This window comes from Clytia hemisphaerica, unplaced genomic scaffold (assembly GCF_902728285.1).
Source record: "Clytia hemisphaerica strain Z4C2 unplaced genomic scaffold, Clytia hemisphaerica genome assembly, whole genome shotgun sequence".
In the NCBI taxonomy this organism is placed as follows: Eukaryota; Metazoa; Cnidaria; class Hydrozoa; order Leptothecata; family Clytiidae; genus Clytia; species Clytia hemisphaerica.
Genome location: NW_027103282.1, coordinates 1346040 through 1366759, shown reverse-complemented (window position 1 = coordinate 1366759; position 20720 = coordinate 1346040). Strand labels below are relative to the sequence as shown.

The window sequence follows — 20720 nt, the reverse complement described above, 5'->3', positions numbered from 1 at the left end:
ATTTAATTTTAAGTAAGGATTAAGAGGATTTTAGAAGAATATTAATTTTAATTTATTAGAGGTTGAGAAGAAGCATGGATTTTATGAGAGATTTATTCATTAGTTATTAATTCAATTTTCAGTTTAAGCCCTTAAGTATGATATATTACCCCAGGTAGGTGAATGACAACTTAAGCAGACGTTGGAATTCCTTTTAAACAGATTTTGTTATAAAACTCTCATGTTACGCGAGAGCAGAGCTGCTTAAAAAAGTCTAACAAAATTATATAATTTATGAGTTCTTCATCGCATTTTTCAGCGTGAGAAAGATACTGACCAAGACTGAAAGTTGTTTTCGTTTGCTTGGAAAATAATTTATTTGTGAATTACACTTACTTCCAGAACGGCCACAATCAAAAGCCTTAACAACTCTTGGATAGATTTGACCGATGAATCTAAAAAAAGAATTAAATGGCTTTTGAAAAATTATTCTTGGGTATGCCTAAAATGATCATGCTCAAGGTGTAAAAGTGCCTTGCTTAGCTCTGTGTGTACATTAAAATAGCATGAAGAAACTTAAAGGAGAATTTGAAACTTCACCTATACATAGGCCATACATATTGTTTTCGGAGGGTATACAAGGGCAGATAGAGCATTCGTGGTAATGACCAATTAAAAATACTAGCGGTGGCAAAGTCGTCAAAGACGACTTCTCACTATATTTCATTATCTTCGTTGAAGACAATATTTTAATGACCGTAGCGAGCTTGCTAGCGTAGGTGGCTTTTATAGCTTCACGAGTATACTGGAAAGACATATTTTTTTGTGTCCGACTTTTTTGTATGTTGTAAATTTTTACTCGCCATAATGGCATTTAATCGCTCTTTTTCAATTGAAAAACATAGACAGTTTTGGTCTACCTGGCTTCCTTTTGCACTTTTTAGCCCTTTTGGTCTACCAGGCTTGCTTCTGCACTTTTTAGTCCTAAAATTCAAAACAAATCCTCTTTGTTCATCTGAACTATATTCGTACTGAAGGGGTGGGCTCTTCCTGTTCAGTGAGAAAACTGATGTTAATAGTATCCACTGCATGAAATTCTTTTCAACTTTTGAAATCTTTATCCAATTGACTTGAATTTCACAAGTTTGCGTCAAATATGAATTTGCATCGGATGACGTCATCATTCTTTTAAAATAGCAAAAATAGAACCCCTTCTAGCCTTTTCTCACTTTAATTTTATTTGTTTAATCTTTCAATGGGAAAACACCCATTAGCATCTAATTACTGTGAATTTTCAACCAAGTGAATGTACAGCAAAAATGATTTTAGACCATTCAAGCTTATCACAGTCCGTATAAAAACCTAGGTCTAGAAGCTTTTTTGTCTCTCTTTTATAAAGGAAAAAGCTAACAAAGAACTACAACAATTTCAGACCAGGGTTTTTATACAACCGTGTTGTAAAGTTAAAAGCTTTTTAATAACTATTGAAATACAGTAGCATGATGTAAAACAATGAAAAAATTGAATATATTTAGTCCTTTCGTGATTTCTTCGATCTAGTGGTGAATAGTATCAAAATTGTGTCACAGAAATAATAGCAACTATGTGCATTAGGGGCTATTAGTTAGATGATGTGATAGAGGGTTTTTCGTGGCTTGGTAGCATGAATTTTGGGTCCGCTGGGGTTTTCCTTTACCTTTAGGAAGTTTCGATAATGAGTGTGAAAATGGAATTGATGGATTCGAAGAATATATTCAAACTGATGCTAAAATAAAATTTTGTGGGGTAATTCTTAAAGTAAAAATAAAATTTAAGTAAGTTAAAATGAGAAAATTACCTACCGTGCAATGCAAAATGCTGAAATATACCGTTCTATTGTGCTCCTCTTCCATTCTTTTAATTCTTTCACGTTCTGCCACCTGAAGAAAAGAATGAAAGAATGCAAAATGCTGAAATCTACCGTTCTATTGTGCTTCTCTTCCATTATTTTAATTCTTTCACGTTCTGCAACCTGACGAAAAGAATGAAAATGAAAAATGCTGAAATATACCGTTCTATTATTGCGCTCCTCTTCCAGTGTTTTGATCTTTTCACGTTCTGCAACCTCTTGTTTTGAGGGCCTCCCTGCTCTTTGGAGGAGAGAGGCCCGGATTTTCTTTCCTCCATTTCTCGTCTTCTTCTTTCCTTTTCTTCCTTCTCTCATCTTTTTCAGCTTTCTGATGGAAACAAACGAAAAAAGCCTGTATGAGCTCAGATACTACGATCTGCATACTCCACGATGTACTGCCTTTTTCTGTTTCGCCCTATAGCAATATCCCTTTCGGATTGCATATTTTTTATGGACAAGATAAATTTTGTGCTCCAGGGCAAGAGTTGCTAAGTTTCTAAGTTAAAACTTAGGATGACAAAAAGAAAAGATTTTCCGTAATTGAAAATTACACCAGAAAGACGTAGTCTTCCAGGCTTGGCTTAACGGAAAATCCCACCATTTGATAATGAAGGGATCAGTTTGTGCAAGTCGAATAATGGCCAATAGTAATCGAGTAATACTAATTTCCTTAGCTCATTCTTAAGACTAGATCGTATGACTAAGTGAGTTACACGTGAGATTTCAGACTAACAAAAATGTGAAAAAGATAAATTAAAGCTCCATAATTTCAAAGGTTGGTATTGTCAATCCCATCTGCCAAACGTACACATTTGATAAAAAGGAAAAATAAAGCAACTAAGAGACTCAATGTAAAAGCTAATCGCATAAAAAAGGAATCCGACTGATAGAAACGGACAGTATGATAGGCAAATAAAATTAAATCAAAGCCATAACAACATTGAAATTAAAAGTACAGCGGGTTTTGTAATAGTGAATGAAATAAAACGTGTTGTAGTAATGTGTAGCGTACTTGTATATCTCGGCTTTTTATCACCATATGCTGGCCTCCCCCGTTTTCTTTTCGGCTGCTGTAAAAAAAAAAGAAAACACACAGTAGAATGTCACTTATGCCGCCCTCTTTGCTGAGGGTGCGACCACTCTTTTTGATAAGGGAGAAACTGCACACCTTGCATGTGGAGGGACTGTTCTCCTTGATCGTGTCGGGACGGTTCTCCTTCCCAAATCATGTTTCGAAGATGATTGATTAGTGGGTCCCAAACCTATTAGACAAGGGCAAATAAGATCGAACGCAAGAATTGAATTAGACTTTGAAAGTGAATTTTGAACCGGGTACATTTTTAAATGCTTTTCGTTGATGAAGTTACTATAGGAAGCACAACAAGCATAAATTATTTTTAATAGGTTTTAACCCTATAAGTGCCAATGTAGAGTTTATTGGACATGGACCATATAGGAAGACGGCGAAGCCAGCCTAGTTTGAGTTAGAAATCTTTATCTTTGGTCTAACAATTATGATTTCAAAAGAGTCTTTCCTGCGAAGCGAAATAGTAAAAAAAACCGCAAAAATTTGACACAAATCCATTTTTTGAGATATTTACCGTTTTTAACCATTTTTGGTCAACGAGCGATTCAAAAACCTCGGTTAGCCGCCGCCGCACATAACCGTCGCTAAATTTGCATGACTGCTGCTCCGCTCCCTCCCAGGAATATACCCTTTGACAGGACAATTTTAGTCTTATTTTTGGTGTTGATGCCTTATTACAATTTTGATATTTTTCACCACTTGTTTGAATTTTTAGTGTTGATGCATGTACTGCATCATTGTTTGCAGCCATCTATAAATAGAATAACACATACATTTCATCATTGACAAATTTGATAGTTACAGTTCTATTTATTCCAGAAAATTATAGATGCTAGAAAAGTACGAGACTTCATGCTGTATAAACTCTTATAAACTTAAATGATTTTTTGGCTATCTTAAAGTCTTAAAGGCCAGTTGAACTTGACTAGAAAAGTTTCTCGTCAGGGAAGACATCTTCACTTTTCATCGACTAGCTTAAAAAATGGCAAGAATAGAGCTATGTTGGGAGGAATGTTTGTTGAGGAATGAACAGTGATGGTTAAAAAATGATCTAGACTGCATAACAACTGGATTACAAGCTGCAAGTGCAATTAAAAGCAAGTGTGGGAAAGGAGGGGAATATGGCTTATAAATCATAAAATTCTTGCTTATCACACTTACTGTACTGTTTCAACAAACTTGGAAAAAAAAAAAATTTCGAAATCCCAACTGAAATTTTTATTCTAATTCTGTGTCCCCACTGGTATTTTCTGTCTTTGAAAAATCCCCACTGGCTTTCCAAAGAAATATTTTTTTATCCCCGGTGAAATTTTAAAAGCCACCGGGTCACTGAGACAGGGGTGTTAAAAAGTAATACTTTCGAAACAAAATAAATCAAATTAGACTTACTTTTTTTGAAATGATCTGCATTATTGCCTTTGGCAGTAATATGCTTGTTCAAATTTTTTTTGTTCAAATAGTTTTTGCCACATACACAGTCGAAATCCTACAACAAGGAGAAGATCGATTAATTCTGCACACTTCTTTCTTTTCAACATGATTCACATATTGTGCATAAACTAAGGTGGTGGGGCTGTTCGGGTTGAGGTGAGAGATGGTATAAGAGACTTTTCTTGCAGATGAAAAAACAAAATTAAGTCTCACATATTTAGGTGACAAACAGCACACCAATTATTTGCACTAATTATTTTTCTAAAACCTGCTAAAAGTAATCGACGTCCAAATGGGCTATAAAATGTCCAAGGCTCTGTGTCAGACCTTCGAAATTCCTCTTAGGGTCGTCAAATAAAGAAAATCTGATTTTGTTCCAAATAAAGAAAAAACGGGAAAACCCTGACTTTTGCCTCTTTTGCCCCAGAATTGATAAAATATCAGCCCTTTTTCTCGGTTTGATGTAAATAAAAGTATATACATCATTATCCGTACAAAATACTCGTCTCTTGGATTGACCAGTCGTTTCTTGAATTGATGAAATCCCTAAAAAGGGTAAACCCATCGTGCCTGTCACAATCTGAGAAGCAAAAAGAAAAGAAAGTAAATATGACAAAACTGTATTATATAATTTGAAGAGAAACATCTAGCAAAACTAAAGTCAAAAGTGTTGAACATGGATTGATTATCTTCAATATTTTTAACATTGCAAGCCAGTCGTAGTAGAAGTGAATGAAATTCTCAATCATCAAAACAACACCCTCGAGTATAAATACATAACTTTTAAAGAATATTGAAAATGAAGTTAAGAAGTAAATCGAATTTGCGAACGGACGGTATTTGCAGCGAAAAAAATGGCTTTTTAAATCACAGTGTATCAAATAATCGGGGAAATCCATACCCTTACAATGCACTTTTCTCTTTTGGTTTTTTTAAAAAACTTCTGGGCATATATATTTGTCGTTTTCCACCTTTACTGTGCATTTATCAAGAAGTCCACCTTAACAGTGCGCTACCGCTTCCTTGAAAACATACTTTCAACCGCCGCACATGCTCGTCGCTAAATTTGCCTGACTGCTCCATCCCGGGAATGTACCTTTTAACGACAAAGTTAGCTAGCCGTTTTTAAATCAAGTGCTTACTTTTGGTGCTGATGCATGGACATTGGCATCGGCATTGTTTGCAGCCATCTATGAAAAGAATGATACATTATACATTTCATCGTTGACAAATTCTTTTGACTATTAGAAACAGTTGAATTTTCCTAAAATTTACTACAAGTGAAAAAAAAATGTCTATTTTGTTAAGTTATAGTCTAAAACGTTTGTTTTGTGATTTTTAAACTCCTTATAGAAGTAAATTAGAGAGCCTGGAGGTAATGGTAAGAAAGACTTGAATGGTGGGCAGATGGAAAAAATATCAACAAACAGCCCAAAATAATGCCCTAGATATTTTGCAAAATTGTAAAGTGCGCTTTATTCAATGCTTCCATGAAAATCTTAAAACTCAGGTGTTCCCTTTCACTCCATGACTTAGAATAACTGTCTTTTATAGTCTTTTTATATTCAACTCTTCATCTTGCATTCAGCATTCAGATTATCAAGTTTTGCATATTTGAAAATGGTGATTTTTGTATTACACAGAATTGTTTGTTTGTTTGTAATTGTTATTTATCGTTGACATAAAAACAAATAGCTACTGGGCTAATACAAGTCGACCTATTTACAATTTATATAGTTCTTAAATGAAGCCGACACCATCAATGTACACTTTACATATTCTACAAGGAGAAAACGTTGGTTTCCAATGATTAATTTTGTTTTTAAATTCCTAAGGTCATTAAGATTTTTGGTCTTCCAGGTTTGCTTGTTGGGCACCTTTTCTGTCTTTTTTTTTTGTAGTTTTTCTTCTAGTGTACTCATTTGTCTTTATGGTCTTGCAAGTTTCCTTGTTGTGCATCCTTTAGTCTTTTTGGTCTTGCGGGTTTCCTTGTAGTGCATTTCATCTAGTCCTAAAATTCAAAAAATAATTTAAAAGTCGAATTGAGGGGGTCTTAGCAAAATATTTTCATCTTATTATTGTCATGATCACCATTCTTTACTTTGGTTCATAGGCTGTATAAAGATGGTAAAAATTATTAAAACTTTTAACTTTTATCTTTTCTTTCTTTTGGAATAATTTTCTCCCTTTCTCTCAACTTTCTCCCCAGCCTATCCACCTCCCTCTCCATCCCATCACACCTCATTCCCCACATATCAAATTCTTCGTTCACTTTCTAAAATAAAAAAAACAACCATGACTGGAATGTTTCGAATGTACCACTTCTTCTAAAAGTTAGCTATTACTATTAATGGTCTGGTCAGTTTTTGATGGGGATGGCCATGAAGTTAAATGAAAAATTTCCTTTTTCAAAAAAATGGAAGGTTTACAATGTCTTGGTTTACAATTTGTTGGTTTTAATTTCATAGCAGATCATTGGAGGTCACCGGTCAATATAACGATTTTCCACGATACTGCAGTGCAGTTTGTTAAGTTTGTCGTTGGCTGGTTGGTCTCAAGATTTGAAACTTTCAGATTTCTCTGTTCCTAGTTAGAAATGGCTTCAAACGAATTTAGAGGAGTTAGTTTGCACTAAAACGAATTCAAGTAATCACTATCATGAAAAACATATATTGTCCCCTGAATCTGATTTGTTAATCTATCTAAAACAAAAACTTACGTCCTTATATCTGCTTGTGGTGGTGAATGGCACCTTGCCCTGAGGGTCTTTTCTCGAATTTTTGTCTTCCAGGTCACCTTCTTTTGCTTCTTTTAGTCCTAAAATTCAAAAAATAAATTATTAGTCGAATTGAGGGGGACTTGAACAGTATAGTTTCGTCATCTTTATTGTCATGATTACCATTCTTTACTTTGGTTTATAAGCTGCAAAAAGATTGTAGAAATTAATTATGAAGTTTTTAAACTTAACTTGTCTTGACATTTTTGTGTCACAGAAATGATAGCAACCATGTAAATTAGGAGCTATTTATTAGATATAAACAGCCATTAATTTTAAGATTAAAAACTAGGTAAGCGTGTTGTAAAGTTTTTTGATAATCATTATAATAGCAGTACTTTACAGTAAAAAAATTAATTAATAAATAAACAAATAAATAATCTAATAAACAAATAAAAATTTACAATTCTTTTCTTGGTTTCCTTGATCTAGTGGTGAAAAATATAAAAATTGTGTCACAGAAATGATAGCAACCATGTAAATTAGGAGCTATTTATTAGATATAAACAGCCATTAATTTTAAGATTAAAAACTAGGTAAGCGTGTTGTAAAGTTTTTTGATAATCATTAAAATAGCAGTACTTTACAGTAAAAAAATTAATTAATAAATAAACAAATAAATAATCTAATTAACAAATAAAAATTATTCTTTTCTTGGTTTCCTTGATCTAGTGTTGAAAAATATCAAAATTGTGTCACAGAAATGATAGCAACCATGTAAACTAGAAGCTATTTATTAGATATAAACAGCCATTAATTTTAAGATTAAAAACTAGGTAAGCGTGTTGTAAAGTTTTTTGATAATCATTAAAAGCAGTACTTTACAGTAAAAAAATTAATTAATAAATAAACAAATAAATAATCTAATTAACAAATAAAAATTATTCTTTTCTTGGTTTCCTTGATCTAGTGGTGAAAAATATTAAAATTGTGTCACAGAAATGATAGCAACCATGTAAATTAGGAACTATTTATTAGTTGATTGGGTCCACTGGGGTCCTCCTTTAAGTAGGTTTGACAATGAGTGCGAAGGTGGAATTCAGTCTGATGCTTTAAAAAATTTAAAAAAATGATAAACAAGTTAAAATAAGAAAATAATAACCTGCTGTACACTCTTCCAAGAATACTGGAATGTTATTTCATGGAAAAAAGAAGGGAAAGACCAGCCTTGCTTGGCCAGCCTTAGCCAGTCATAGGAAATATCCGTTACTGGTTTAAATATTGTAAAAGCTATCTAAAGAAACTCGACTTGATAAAGAAAAGTGAAAAATTAACTTACAATCGATATGTACTTTGCTGGTTTTGGCAAAAACACTTTCAAATGTACATTCCAAGTCTTCAAACGATGTCCATACTGTATAAAATGATAAAAATTAATTAGTTGGTAAAAGGTTAAACACCATTTATTGATGCATTTGACTGCTTTCTCTATATTTTAAAGGTGGAACAACTTTCAACTGAAATATCAAATTTGGAAGATTAACTTACAATAACTCAAAATTATTCTTCAAATGAAACAATCTCATTGGTTTAAAAAATCTTTTTTGACCCAGTGAGGCCCAGACCATGTTAGGCCTTATCGGTAAAAATTCTATCGGCAAAAAGTGACATGGATGGTTCTAAGACGATTTTTTAAATAGTTGAAATGATTTTAAACATTAGTATTTTACGTCGAGGAGAGATGTTTCTATCACTTTGAAAATTCTATTTTTACAAAGCATTCATTTTCCAAATTGTCATCTACGGTGCGGAAATTTGGTTACAGGAATCGGATACAGGATCCTGTATCATTAATTCAACTTAGTAGACCAGCAAAACTTCAAGCACCGATCGCCCTCATCATTAAAAAAAAGACGATTCTACTGGTTCGGCCATGGCGTCAGATTACAAGAGAAAAGGCTTGTAAATGTTTGAAAAGTGAGGTAGAACGTTTCTTACGTAACGGTAGAATGGCACAAAGGTGATCGAGTCAAATGGCGTGAGAAAGACAACTAGTTTCCGAAGCCTCGAAAAGAGGTGTGCAGATAAGTCAAGTACAGTGAATTTTCCTCAATTTTTCAACCCTTTTAGAGCAGACAAATCACAATTTTTAAGACAGCCGCTGCCGCACATACTCGTCGCTGAATTTCCCTGACTGCTCCCTCCTGGGAATATACCTTTTGACGGGAAAAAGTTAGTCTTACTTTTGGTGCTGATGCCTTATTACAATTTTGATATTTTTCACCACTTGTTTGAATTTTTGGTGTTGATGCCTTATTGTCTGCATCATTGTTTGCAGTCGTCTATGAAAAGAATAACACATACATTTCATCATTGACAAATTCGATAGCTAAAGTACTATTATTCCAGAAAAATAGATGCTAGAAAAGTACGAGACTTCATGCTGTATACAGTCTTTTAAATGATTTTTTTGGCTATCTTAAAGGCTAGTTGAACTTGACTAGAAAAGTTTCTCGTCAGGGAAGACATCATCACTTTTCATCGACTAGCTTCAAACATGGCAAGAATAGAGCTATGTCGGGAGAACGTTTGTTGAAGAATGAACAGTGATGGTTAAGAAAATGACCTAGACTGCCTGCTTAGCAACTGGATTACAAGCTGCAAGTGCAATTAAAAGCAAGTGTGAGATATCTAGGTAAAGGAGGGGAATATGGTTATGTCCAAGGCTCGTGTGAGACCTTCCAAATTCCTCTTAGGAAAGAAAGAAACAACGTGATAAACCTGATTTTTGCCTCTTTTGCCCCAGAATTGATTAATTATCAGCCTTTTTCTCGGTTTGATGTAAATAAAAGTATATACATCATTATCCGTACAAAATACTCGTCTCTTGGATCAACGGATTAGAATAGGTGGATTAACTTCTCTCGTTGCTCCCAAGAGAGATCCATTGTCTTCTCATTGTTACAAGAAAAATCTGTAAATGACTCTGCGCACTCCTCGTTTAGTTTTTTCATTGTTTTTATAAGAACAATTTTCCAATTTATACAGTTTCGAAAACGAATTTGTCCTATGATTCGATCAATTTTGATGATTTTGCAAATATTTTAAATCCTGCACTTAAGTGTTAGCATCAACAAACGCTAGACCAGTTTTAATGTAAATTTTTAATCTTTTGTCAATGGCAATCTTCAGATAAGTGAAAATTAACGTATGGTCTATAACTAAGAAACTATCGATGGGTCACGAATGGGTTGCATACTGGTGAAAGAAGACTGTATTTAGAATTAGGAAAATAAATTTCAAATTATTTGGCTAATTTCTGCATTGGATAGAAAGGGCTAAAAAAGTGCATTTTCTTATTTAAAATGTACCACGTGATACGTAATGACCAATGAAAATGTTGAAAGTAATGATTTTTTACAACTTTTTTACAACTTATCAAGTTTTAATTGCTAGCAAACTCGTAAAAAAGTTTGATAACCTAACGAGGAGTGTTTTCTATGAGTTCTTAATCCACCTATTCTAATCCGTTGCTTGGATTGAGCCGTATCTTGGATTGATGATATTCCTAGAAAAGGTAAACCCGTCGTTCCTGTCAGAATTTTTGGTGTCGATGCATGGATATCGGTATTGTTTGCAGCCATCTATGAAAAGAATGATACATTATGCATTTCATCTTTGACAAATTCTTTTGACTATTAGAAACAGTTGAATTTTCCTAAAATTTACTACAAGTGAAAAAAAAATGTCTATTTTGTTAAGTTATAGTCTAAAACGTTTGTTTTGTGATTTTTAAACTCCTTATAGAAGTAAATTAGAGAGCCTGGAGGTAATGGTAAGACAGAGTTGAATGGTGGGCAGATGGAAAAAATATCAACAAACAGCCCAAAATAACTGTCCCTAGATATTTTGCAAAATTGTATAAGTGCGCTTTATTTCAATGCTTCCATGAAAATCTTTAAAGACTTCAGGTGTTCCTTTCACTCCATGACTTAGGATAACTGTCTTTTATAGTCTTTTTATATTCATCTCTTCATCTTGCATTCAGCATTCAGATTATCAAGTTCTGCATATTTGAAAATGGTGATTTTTGTATTTCACAGAATTGTTTGTTTGTTTGTAATTGTTATTTATCGTTGACATGAAAACAAATAGCTACTGGGCTAATACAAGTCGACCTATTTACAATTTATATAGTTCTTAAATGAAGCCGACACCATCAATGTACACTTTACATATTCTACAAGGAGAAAACGTTGGTTTCCAATGCTTAATTTTGTTTTTAAATTCCTTAAGGTCATTAAAATTTTTGGTCTTCCAGGTTTGCTTGTTGGGCACCTTTTCTATCTTTTTGGTCTTCAAGGTAACCTTGTTGTGCATCTTTTCTGTCTTTTATTTTTGTAGTTTTTCTTCTAGTGTACTCATTTGTCTTTATGGTCTTGCAAATTTCCTTGTTGTGCATCCTTTAGTCTTTTTGGTCTTGCAGGTTTCCTTGTAGTGCATTTCATCTAGTCCTAAAATTCAAAAAATAATTTAAAAGTCGAATTGAGGGGGTCTTAGCAAAATAGTTTTATCTTATTATTGTCATGTTCACCATTCTTTACTTTGGTTCATAAGCTCCATAAAGATGGTAAAAATTAAAAATAAAACTTTTTAACTTTTATCTTTTATCTTTTCAGTATTATACTTTGAAAATAAGCAAATTTTTTTTTAAATCAATGGAAGGCTTACAATGTCTTGGTTTACAATTTGTTGGTTTCAATTTCATAGCAGATCGTTGGAGTTCACCGGTCAATCTAACGATTTTCCACGATACTGCAGTGCAGTTTGTTAACTTTGTTGTTGGTCTCAAGATTTGAAACTTTCAGATTCCTCTGTTCCTAGTTAGAAATGGCTTCAAACGAATTTAGAGGAGTTAGTTTGCACTAAAACGAATTCAAATAATCACTAGTATGAAAAACATATATTGTCCCCTGAATCTGATTTGTTAATCTATCTAAAACAAAAACTTACGTCCTTATATCTGCTTATGATGGTGAATGGCACCTTGCCCTGAGGGTCTTTTCTCGATTTTTTGTCTTCCAGGTCACCTTCTTTTGCTTCTTTTAGTCCTAAAATTCAAAAAATAAATTATTAGTCGAATTGAGGGGGACTTGAACAGTATAGTTTCGTCATCTTTATTGTCATGATTACCATTTATAAGCTAAGTTTATAAGCTGCAAAAAGATGGTAGAAATTAATTATGAAATTTTTAAACTTAACTTGTCTTGACATTTTTGTGTCACAGAAATGATAGCAACTATGTAAATTAGGAGCTATTTATTAGATATAAACAGCCATTAATTTTAAGATTAAAAACTAGGTAAGTGTGTTGTAAAGTTTTTTGATAATCATTATAATAGCAGTACTTTACAGTAAAAAAATTAATTAATAAATAAACAAATAAATAATCTAATTAACAAATAAAAATTTATTCTTTTCTTGGTTTCTTCGCTCTAGTGGTGAAAAATATTAAAATTGTGTCACAGAAATGATAGCAACCATCTAAATTAGGAGATATTTATTAGATATAAACAGCCATTAATTTTAAGATTACAAACTAGGTAAGTAAGCGTGTTGTAAAGTTTTTTGATAATCATTATAATAGCAGTACTTAACAGTAAAAAAATTAATTAATAAATAAACAAATAAATAATCTAATTAACAAATAAAAATTTATTCTTTTCTTGGTTTCTTCGCTCTAGTGGTGAAAAATATTAAAATTGTGTCACAGAAATGATAGCAACCATCTAAATTAGGAGATAGTTATTAGATATAAACAGCCATTAATTTTAAGATTAGAAACTAGGTAAGCGTGTTGTAAAGTTTTTTGATAATCATTATAATAGCAGTACTTAACAGTAAAAAAATTAATTAATAAATAAACAAATAAATAATCTAATTAACAAATAAAAATTTATTCTTTTCTTGGTTTCTTCGCTCTAGTGGTGAAAAATATTAAAATTGTGTCACAGAAATGATAGCAACCATCTAAATTAGGAGATATTTATTAGATATAAACAGCCATTAATTTTAAGATTAGAAACTAGGTAAGCGTGTTGTAATGTTTTTTGATAATCATTATAATAGCAGTACTTTACAGTAAAAAAAATAATTAATAAATAAACAAATAAATAATCTAATTAACAAATAAAAATTTATTCTTTTCTTGGTTTCTTCGCTCTAGTGGAGGAAAATATCAAAATTGTGTCACAGAAATGATAGCAACCATGTAAATTAGGAACTATTTATTAGTTGATTGGGTCCACTGGGGTTCTCCTTTAAGAAGGTTTGACAGTGAGTGCGAAGGTGGAATTCAGTCTGATGCTTTAAAAAAGTTAAAAAAATGTTAAACAAGTTAAAATAAGAAAATAATAACCTGCCGTACACTCTTCCAAGAATATTGGAGTGTTATTTCTTGGAAAAAAGGAGGGAAAGACCAGCCTTGCTTGGCCAGCCTTAGTCAGTCATAGGAAATATCCGTTACTGGTTTAAAGTTTGTAAAAGCTATCTAAAGAAACTCGACTTGATAAAGAAAAGTGAAAAATTAACTGACAATCGATATGTACCTCGCTGGTTTTGGCAAAAACACTTTCAAATGTACATTCCAAGTCTTCAAACGATTTCCATACTGTATAAAATGATAAAAATTAATTAGTTGGTAAAAGGTTAAACTCCATTTATTGATGCATTTGACTGCTTTCTCTTTATTCTAAAGGTGGAACAACTTCAACTGAAATATCAAATTTGGAAGATTAACTTACAATACACTTTTTTTTTATATAAGGAACACGTTAATAAGGAACTCGAGGCTGAAAATGGTCCAAAAAATAAGGAATTGTTTAGGAACTGCTCAGGCTGAGAATAAGAAAACAAGTTTTAAGGAACAGTAAGAGATGGTTATCCAAACTTAGCAGCTATGTAAATAAGGAACTTGATAAGGAACTTTGATCCTGAAATTCTCTGTAAAAATAAGGAACTCCAGGCTCAGAGCAAAGTTAAGGTTCCTTATTAAAAAAAAAACCTGTAACTCAAAATTATTCTTCAAATGAAACAATCTCATTGGTTTATAAAATCATGAACTTGAATAAAAGCTTAACTTCATAACTTTTTTGACCCAGTGAGGCCAAGGCCATGTTTGGCCTTATCGGTAAAAATTCTATCGGCAAAAAGTGACATGGATGGTTCTAAGACGATTTTTTTAAATAGTTTAAATGATTTTAAACAGTAGTATTTTACGTCGAGGAGAGATGTTTCTATCACTTTGAAAATTCTATTTTTACAAAGCATTCATTTTCCAAATCCACCCTACGGTGCGGAAATTTGGTTACAGGAATCGGATACAGGATCCTGTATCGTTAATTCAACTTAGTAGACCAGCAAAACTTCAAGCACCGATTGCCCTCATCATTAAAAAAAGACGATTCTACTGGTTCGGCCATGGCGTCAGATTACAAGAGAAAAGGCTTGTAAATGTTTGAAAAGTGAGGTAGAACGTTTCTTACGTAACAGTAGAATGACACAAAGGTGATCGAGTCAAATGGCGTGAGAAAGACAACGAGTTTCCGAAGCCTCGAAAAGAGGTGTGCAGATAAGTCAAGTACAGTGAATTTTCCTCAACTTTTCAACCCTTTTAGAGCCGACAAATCACAATTTTTAAGACAGCCGCTGCCGCACATACTCGTCGCTGAATTTCCCTGACTGCTCCCTCCTGGGAATATACCTTTTGACGGGAAAAAGTTAGTCTTACTTTTGGTGTTGATGCCTTATTGTCTGCATCATTGTTTGTAGCCATCTATGAATAGAATAACACATACATTTCATCATTGACAAATTCAATAGCTAAAGTACTATTATTCCAGAAAAATAGATTTTAAAAAGGTACGAGACTTCATGCTGTCTTTTAAATGATTTTTTTGGCTATTTTAAAGGCCAGTTGAACTTGACAAGAAAAGTTCCTCCGTCAGGGAAGATATCATCACTTTTCATCGACTAGCTTCAAAAATGGCAAGAATAACAAGAATAGACCTATGTCGGGAGGAATGTTTGTTGAAGAATGATCAGTGACGTTCTAAAAGAACGATTTAGCTTGCTTAGCAACTGGATTACTAGCTGCAAGTGCAATAAAAAGCGAGTGTGAGATATCTAGGCAAAGGAGGGGAATAAGAGTATGTCCCAGCCAAGTGTCAGGCCGTCGAAATTCCTCATAGGGTCTTAAAATAAATTAATTTGATTTTATTCCAAAGAAAGAAAATAAAACGGGAAAACCCGACTTTTGCCCCTTCAAAGTTCCGATAAGGGTTTCATCAGAATTAATAAATTATCGGCCGTCTTTCTCGGTGCGACTTAATAAAAGTTTATAAATCATTATCCCTACAAAATATTCGTTTCTTACCTTTTGAATTGATGATATCCCTATATTTGGCACATCCATTTGTTCAGCTGTGATAATCTAAGTAATCAAAATAATAGAAAAACCAGCTACGCCTGAAGGTCACCCAAATGATTTAAAGGGTTTAACAGTGTAATACGTGATTTACGAATGTACAAAAAGTCAAAAAGTGACATTCTTTTGATTCGCGTTATTGTGAAAATGGTCGAAATTGATTTTTATTTTTAACATTGGTTAGGTTGCCATACGTTTTGAGTGATCCTCTCTTCGAAGGAAACATTTTTCTTCTCTAGAAACAGTAAATAAGGATAAAATAATATCGACTCACTTCAATCATAACCTTCAGCTTCCAGCTTCTTCATCTTATCTTTGAGAATATCGTTTCTCATACTTTGTTCAGTGTTAGAAAGCTTTTTTCTTCACTAGAAACAGGAAATAAGGATGAAATAATATAGACTCACTTCGATCATCACCTTCAACTTCCAGCTTCTTTATCTTATCTTTGAGAATATCGTTTCTCATGCTTTGTTCACGTCTTAAAAGGCTTTTTTCTTCTCTAGAAACAGGAAATAGGGATAAAAAGGCAATTGAATTCTCTTGTAGAAAGGCCTAATCTAAAAACTACGTTTGAGATATTTGCCAGCAGATTTAAGGTCTTTCGCGAACTTCAAACCCTTTTCTCTTACTAGTTTCCAATATAAAGTTATTTAGGTTAAGCAATTTCCTTATTTTTAGACAATATAATTTTATCGTAAGAACCCTTCAAAAACCATCTTGACACATTCAAGCACATCTCAAATTGTCAAATTGTCAAATTATATTTAAATTTGGGAAAAATGTTTGAAAGTTTTAATTGGGGCCAAATATCTTAAACCAACTTTATCATTTTCAAGGGAAAATAGTGATAACACTCACTGACCAAGATTAAAAGCAAAGTGAGCTGACACAAAAGACCTTCTATTACCTTTTCAATAAGATAGACTTACATCATCGCTCTAAAGCTATCCAACCTTTGCCTTCTTTCTCGTTCGCTTTTCTCTTCCTTAAAAAAGAAAAGAAACATTGAAAAGACTTACAACATCGCTCTGAAGCTATCCAACCTTCTCCTCCTTTCCCGTTCGCTTTTCTCTTCCTTAAAAAAGAAAAGAAACATTGAAAAGACTTACAACATCGCTCTGAAGCTATCCAACCTTCTCCTCCTTTCCCGTTCGCTTTTCTCTTCCTTAAAAAAGAAAAGAAACATTGAAAAGACTTACAACACATCGCTCTGAAGCTATCCAACCTTCTCCTCCTTTCCCGTTCGCTTTTCTCTTCCTTAAAAAAGAAAAGAAACATTGAAAAGACTTACAACATCGCTCTGAAGCTATCCAACCTTCTCCTCCTTTCCCGTTCGCTTTTCTCTTCCTTAAAAAAGAAAAGAAACATTGAAAAGACTTACAACATCGCTCTGAAGCTATCCAACCTTCTCCTCCTTTCCCGTTCGCTTTTCTCTTCTTCCTTAAAAAAGAAAAGAAACATTGAAAAGACTTACAACATCGCTCTGAAGCTATCCAACCTTCTCCTCCTTTCCCGTTCGCTTTTCTCTTCCTTAAAAAAGAAAAGAAACATTGAAAAGACTTACAACATCGCTCTGAAGCTATCCAACCTTCTCCTCCTTTCCCGTTTCGCTTTTCTCTTCCTTAAAAAAAAAAGAAACATTGAAAAGACTTACAACATCGCTCTGAAGCTATCCAACCTTCTCCTCCTTTCCCGTTCGCTTTTCTCTTCTTCCTTAAAAAAAAAAGAAACATTGAAAAGACTTACAAACATCGCTCTGAAGCTATCCAACCTTCTCCTCCTTTCCCGTTCGCTTTTCTCTTCCTTAAAAAAGAAAAGAAACATTGAAAAGACTTACAACATCGCTCTGAAGCTATCCAACCTTCTCCTTCTTTCTCGTTGGCTTTTCTCTTCCTTAACCCTATTCGTACTAGGGGGGGGGCTCCTTCTGTTCGGAAGTCAAACTATTGGTAATAGCTCCTGAAATAATAGAGCTTTTGCCGTGAAATTTTCTGTAAATTCCTAACTTTCATTTTGCTTCCAAATAAAAAAAAAAATTGACACCTAAATATTTTCACACCTTGAGCATGATGACATTTCTGACAGTAAGCTGTCACAAAAATTGACACTTTTCCAATACAAATTTATTTTTAATGTCAAATATATCGTTTAAACCGTAATTTATTGAATATTTAGGATAAAATAAGCATTTTAAACTCAGGCAACTTTTTTCTAAAGCCTTTGTTAGAATACAATAGCTATTTATAAGAACAATGGAAAATTTCGGTTTTTGCTCACTTTGGGCATGATGAGTGACGTCATCAGAAAAATTTTTTGTAAAAAGTTACCTTACGTGACAAGGATCTTGTGTGCCAAATTTCATCCAAAAAGACCCACTAGATCAAAAGTTAAGGGGTGGTACAGGAAAAGCCCCCCCCCCTAGTTCTGAACCGCCCCTAAAAGCCTAGTTTGAATAGGGTTAAAAAAGAAAACAAATATTGAAAAGACTTCTATCATCGCTCTAAAGCTATCCAACCCTTTCCTTCTTTCTCGTTCGCTTTTCTCTTCCTTAAAAAAGAAAATAAATATTGAAAAGACTTCTATCATCGCTCTAAAGCCATGCAACCTTTTCCTTCTTTCTCGTTCGCTTTTCTCTTCCTTAAAAAAGAAAATAAATACTGAAAAGACTTCTATCATCGCTCTAAAGCCATGCAACCTTTGCCTTCTTTCTCGTTCGCTTTTCTCTTCCTTAAAAAAGAAAATAAATATTGAAAAGACTTCTATCATCGCTCTAAAGCTATCCAACCTTTGCCTTCTTTCTCGTTCGCTTTTCTCTTCCTTAAAAAAGAAAATAAATATTGAAAAGACTTCTATCATCGCTCTAAAAACATGCAACCTTTGCCTTCTTTCTCGTTCGCTTTTTTCTTCCTTAAAAAAGAAAACAAATATTGAAAACATTATCGATTACAGTAATGCAGATACCGTTCAGTTAGGGTTACTTTCACATGTGAGATTTAACCTCGTGTCCTTCGAAATCTTCTATTCTGTTGTGTTATGTGAGCCATTCACTTTTAGGTGGATTGGGATAAAAATTTTGTCCATTATTATAGCCAATCGTGAGATTTGATAGTAGCCTTTCAATTTGTTTTCCCTGATTGGCACTAATCAGTAAATTTATTATGTTTTAACTATTAAATGAGATATTGCATTACCCTGTAAATCTCTTCTTCCTCAAAGATGATAACAAACTCCTAATTGTTTGGAAAATAATTTATTTGTGGATCGACCTGACCGATGAAGCATCTCTTGGTTCTTTGAATTTTACAAAAACGGTTCTACTCATGACATTTGTATGCTCAACTTACTCGTTTGTTGAAACCTTCTCCAATTTTGGAACAATTTGTCACGGCGGTTAGTGGTTTCAGGAAGTCCTAAGATAGCTTGGTGGTGCTCCTCCGCGTATCATCTTTTTCTACCCTCTTGCTTCTTTTCTCATCTTTTTAAGCTTTCTAATGAAAAAAAAACGAAAAATAAAAGTAAAATAAAAAATATATTAACTGATCAATTTATTAAAATATATAAATTGTTGAAATTATGTCACTCACTAAATGTATCAGTAATAATATGGTCAACAAAACGCTAAAACTGAATCTGGGCAAATAATTAATAATTACTTCTTACTGTACATCCAGTAGCCGACTCGTTACTTGAATTCATCTCCCACCTTGAACACAAAAGATAATTCTAACCATTTCTTTACAATGACAACCAATGGTCATTCAACTTATTTTTGGATCAGGATCGTGGACTAGGACGGTATTATTACTGGGTTTAAATCAGGACAATTCCTCTTGTTGCATATCTCTTTGTAGTAAAAGGCCAACCCTTAGGATCCGTAGCATCTTTCGTGGAACTCGCAAATAAGGCCTGGAAAACATTTTTTTGGCCAAAAAACTGACGTCGTAGGCAAATCTCCTAACGCCAAAAGTGAGCAAAATAACGATTTTTTCAAAATTAAATTCAACGAAAATTATTAAAATTGACGATTTTCAGTTGAATTAAACGTAAATGATCGAAAATTCTGAGAAAATAAAGTATATAAAAAAGTATACTACAACAAGTCTTGTACTCAATCATATAAAGAAATACAGGCTTTGAAGTTTAAAATTCTGTCAGTTAGAGTACGATTGACGTCAATTTTTTTCTAAAACGCAAAAGACTCCACAGGATTTCGAACTTTAAATGACCACATCTTCTTGTGTGTTTGAGACCAAGACTTGTTATAATATGCTTTTTTACCCAGAATTTCAGGATTGTTTTGCTTGACTTAGTTAAGAACAGAAATCATTTTCAAAAAAACAATTTTCTGTGAAATTTCGTAACACTGTAATAATTTGTGAATTTGACAAATAAAATAACTGGTCCTGCGTTTTACACGCTGGAGTTAGCCAGGTTAGCATTGACGAAGAAGTTGAAGTTTGACTATGACGTATCTTTACTATTTTCTGACACTTGACTTTTCACGCTTCCTTATTTTTTGTGACTGGACAATTGTTTTCTAATAAGCCTACTGCTTATTACTACCATAATTTAAAATGTATTATATTTTAGCATCAATTTGTTGATTGCTTAAAATTCTAATATTTCAAATTTAATACGTTTTGTGATGTAAAAGTTTATTATTCGATATTTTAAAATTTGTTCATAAATTGGTTTGGTTGCAATAGAGTTTTCATTTATTTTAAGTTTATTGTCAAAAAAATAATCTTTGTTGATCCGAAAGTCATTTTAATTTTTATTTTCCGGAATTGTGAAGCCTCCCTCATTTTTCTAATGCCCTTTTCTCTAATTTTTCTAATCAAATGTGTGAAAGTTGTTGCTAGGCATATCACAGGTCGAACTTTCAACAAAAATTGTGCGAAAAGCATCTTCTTTCATAAAGCCTGGTCGCTAAAATTCAATGCTTCTATACGTTTTTTATAAGAGCATCTAAGATTTTTTGAAACTTTTGGATATTCTTAACTTTTTGAATTTTAAGCCTTTAAAATCGTCTTGTTCATCTATTGTTTGTCTTTTTTCATCACCCAGTTTGTAAGTGTTTTTGTGCAATTTTCGAAGAAATTTGATGTTTTAGAGCCCAAAAAGCCATAAA

General features: G+C 33.0%; 2 long non-coding RNA genes across 2 annotated transcripts; both read right to left on the bottom strand.

Annotated features, from left to right (window-relative positions):
• Window positions 1-16547: 16547 nt before the first annotated feature.
• LOC136803676 (uncharacterized) lies at window positions 16548-16762 on the bottom strand. Its single transcript, XR_010846186.1, has 3 exons — window positions 16699-16762; window positions 16609-16664; window positions 16548-16574 (listed from the first exon to the last, which is right to left on the bottom strand). It is a non-coding gene; the product is annotated as an uncharacterized lncRNA (long non-coding RNA).
• A 36-nt stretch (window positions 16763-16798) lies between these two features.
• Window positions 16799-17026, bottom strand: LOC136803667 (uncharacterized). The gene is made up of 3 exons (XR_010846185.1): window positions 16971-17026; window positions 16881-16936; window positions 16799-16846 (listed from the first exon to the last, which is right to left on the bottom strand). It is a non-coding gene; the product is annotated as an uncharacterized lncRNA (long non-coding RNA).
• Between the last annotated feature and the right edge of the window lie 3694 nt (window positions 17027-20720).